Source organism: Aplysia californica, unplaced genomic scaffold, assembly GCF_000002075.1.
Source record: "Aplysia californica isolate F4 #8 unplaced genomic scaffold, AplCal3.0 scaffold00772, whole genome shotgun sequence".
NCBI classification, from domain to species: Eukaryota; Metazoa; Mollusca; class Gastropoda; order Aplysiida; family Aplysiidae; genus Aplysia; species Aplysia californica.
The window spans coordinates 108332-112245 of NW_004798042.1; the positions used below are offsets into that span (position 1 = coordinate 108332).

The following is a 3914-nucleotide window of genomic DNA, read 5'->3' on the forward strand; positions in this document are numbered from 1 at the left end:
CAATGAGTTTACTTCTATCTACTCTGTGACATCTGCTTTGACCCAATAAAGTCAGTACACGTACTGGATTGAGAGCGAGGCCGTTGCCTAATAACGACCATCAAGTCAGTCGCGCGCCTTTTGGCAGATTGTCGACCTACATGTATACACACACATACGGCACCCCCGAACGGAAATGGAAAGCGGTTCGAAAGCAGCCCACTACAAGACAGTCAAAGATCGATCGATCGATCGTTTTTCGGATCAATTGATCAATCATTCTATCGCGGGTCGGCCTTCGTCGCCGGCGCCGTTGGACTGTCATTCTAATTGCTTTGAACGGCCCCGGACAATGCACGCTCGGTCCACTGCGCAAGCGCAGCTAATAACGAGCCGTAGGTGTTCCTCGAGTTAAGGAAAACGAGCAATACCCGGCACGTTGAGATTTACATTTGTTATTTACATATATAGCGGAATAATTACGGAAAGTAAATGCCGGTCTTTTAAAAAGAACCTATGCGCCCATGGAACGTTGAGGTCGTCAGGTCTGATATGTATTTGTTATTTACACATTTTCTTTACATTATTATCCTCAAACAACTTGATTCACGTGTGGCAACCGGTTTTGTAAATGTAAAGTGTATCTTGGGAAGTTTGAAATTGTTAGTGTAATCAAGCATTGCATTTGGAGAGATTGGGAGTTGTTATAGGCTGTTCACTTTTTCTCATGCGCGTGATTAGCGAGAACGTGTTAACACTCCCTCCCCTCCCCCCTCCTCAATTCGAGAACATTTCAAAGATACCATATGATCGTGCCGTTGGGTTTTCTGTCTTTTCACAAAAGTCTCTGTTCCTCTTTTGACTCTCCTCCTGTGCATTTTTTCTTTGTTGTTATCCTTCTTCTTCCTCCTTCCTTTCTTTGTGCCCTCTCTACACCCCCCCCCCTGCCCCCAAACACAAAAACGAACACCGAGAGCAATTTGCAGTAATAACATATTCCTGGGTCAATATTTGTTCAGCATGATCTCATTGAGGAGAAGTCAGCCCCATTTGTGATAACAAAATTCAGGGTTATTATAATTCCAGGAAGGTAGGTGGTGCAATTATTTATTGTTCATGCGAGAGTCCTAAAGCGGTTCGGATTGTCCTATTTTTTTATCAATCGCGAATTTGAGCTTTAAAAATAAATCCTCCCAAGCATGATAGTTTTAAAAGAGATTCCATCCAACGCTCTGTACCGTTATTGTTAGCATTGAATTCATGGCTTCTGGTCGCTCATACAACTTGGCAATGACACTGTTGGTTGCCCTTTCTGTGCATTGTCACCTCTTCAGGTCAATGGGGAGTTCCCAAGTTATCAATAAGATTGTTTGAAAAAACCCTACAATAATATATTTGATGTTCATGTATATCCAACAATGAAAAGTTGCCTCCTCTTTACAATACTCCCTTGGCATGCTGGTTCATTCTAATTTACTGACTTAGTTCTTGGGGTGAATAAACGTTATTCTAGCTGTATACAGTGGTCATCTATCCCTGTATTATTCCTTTGTAACATCCCTGTAGCATCCACCCCCCCCCCTTCTCTCTCTCTCTCTCTCTCTCTCTCTCTCTCTCTCTCTCTCTCTCTCTCCCTGTATGTCTGTGTGTGTGTGCGTGCGTGTGTTTGTGTTTGTGTGTTTGTGTGTGTGGTGTGTGTCTGTGTGCGTGTGCGTGTGCGTGTGCGTGTGCGTGTGCGCGTGTTAATGTGTGCGTGTGTGCACGTGCACGCACGCGCGTGTGTGTGTATATTTGTGTGTGTGTGTGTGTGTGTGTGTTTGTGTGTGTGTGTGTGTGTGTGTGTGTTGTTTTTTGGGGGTAAATGTTTTACGGCGCTCGCAACTGCATAAAGTCATATGAGTACGCGGGACACACCAAACATTTTCAGTTGGTAGGAAATTTTGAATTTTGCGCAGGTGGCGGCCGAAGCCTACTCTTACCGATTTTTAGACCACAAAGGGATCTTTAACGTGCGCAACTTGCACACGGGACCTCGGTGATTTTTCGCCCTTGTCCAAGAAGGCTATATAGGTGTAGATCTTTCCTACCAGAAGATCACAGCAGAGAGATGGAGCCAAGGAGTAGCTGTAGAAAGGCTGTTGAAAAAGAGCCAAGTGGAGGGGGCAAAGGAGGTGAGGGGGTGGGGGAAGAAAGTAGAGACGAAAACAGACGACAGAATATTGCAAGAGAGAAGGGGAAAAAAGTGAAAGGGGACAATTTTTAGAGACGAAAATTTTCAACTGTGTGTGTGTCTTTGATTGTGTACAGTCAATTTGGATTGGACTAAAAGGACAAATTCTGGGAAAGCATCCTCTTGCCTACAACAGCTTTCAGACGGAACGCCTCAGCGTGCGCGTCCTTGTAACTAAGTGGGAGATCCTCTATCCTATGGGCCATCTCCAGATATTGTAGCACCCCCCCCCCCCCACACACACACACACAAATCCCCTGACTTGAAGCACATGGTCCTGAACAGGAAATAGTGCCGCTTTCTGACGTGGCTACGACGTCATTTGGTGTCTGTGTGGGACAAAACACACACACACACACACACACATACACACACACACACCAACACACACACACAACACACACATGTACACACATGTACACACATATACATACATACGCACACACAAGACACATACACACACGCATACGCTCACGCACAAACACACACGCACACACATAGACACACACATAGCCCCCCCCCCCACACACACACACTCACACCGCTGACACGGAGCCTGTGTATTTATTCAGCCACTGTACTTTGGGTTCAGAAGAAACCAGTTGTGAAGGACATGAGAAATTTCTCATTGGTGCCCAAACAATCGCAATTTGGTCCATTTTGAAACCAACCGTGCAACGGATACCTGCTGTGCACCTTCTGTTGTTTTCTAATTCTAAGCTTCTTAATGAATCGGACCACGCGCCAGATGGAAACGTCAAGTACTCACGACACCTGTTAAAGCGACAGCCGACCATTGAACTTTGCTTGACTCGTCTTTGCCAACACAGCAAGCGAGATTAATGCCCCCTCTATCCTGCACTTTTGTTGGGATCAAATTGGAATTCACGCCGTACGATAATACATTAAACAAGCTCAGAGTTATGCCTCTGCTTCAACAAGGACCGACCACGCACTCCTTGGCTCGTGTCTTCTAGGGAAACAGTAAACGATTAGCATTCTAGGGATTTGCTCTCTCGGGGATTAGCATTGATCTCTGCCAATGCCTCATCGATCTGCGTGAGCTGACGTCATAAAACTTGAAGGGGGAAAAAGAAAGGAAAGCGCCTTGTTGAGATACTCTCTCATTCACAGCATAATATTACTAGAACATTTTCAGGAAGGCAGGCAAGCAGGTCTTTCCACTGCAATATCTCATTTTTCTTTTCACCATGTGTCTCGAGACTTTTTTATAAGAACTTTTCTTCAACCTTATAACGCAGAATCGAAATCTTGTCTGGATAAAAACCCGTAGGCCATTTCCAGTTTTCTTTCTTTTTTCCAATTAAGAATATCAAGACAAAGGTCGTTGAACTGATATCCTAGATTCATGCCAGAACTTACCGTTCAGCACAACAACGTTGGAATCTGCAAGAAACGTTCCAACTGTGCCCCCTCTCCCTAAATTACAATTACGTAAATCACTTTTTTTTCCTAATCGCACTGCGAAAATTCCTTGAAGGAGCACCGAAAGAAATTTATGGTTATATTTTATACATTAGTCTTTTCATCTTTTAATGCAAATAATACACTGAAAGGAAAAAAGAATCAAATAATTCGACACCAACTAGATTCTAGAGAAAATCAAATCCAGATTAATCACTTTTCCATTTCTTCCTTTGACGCTCCCCCCTCTCTCTCTCTCTCTCTCTCTCTCTCTCTCTCT

The 3914-nt window shown here is 44.1% G+C and overlaps 1 protein-coding gene across 1 annotated transcript in view; it reads right to left on the reverse strand.

The window, feature by feature from the left end:
* Window positions 1-3914, reverse strand: part of LOC101856693 — a gene marked incomplete in the record, with an annotated part of 48292 nt that overhangs the window by 34896 nt on the left and 9482 nt on the right.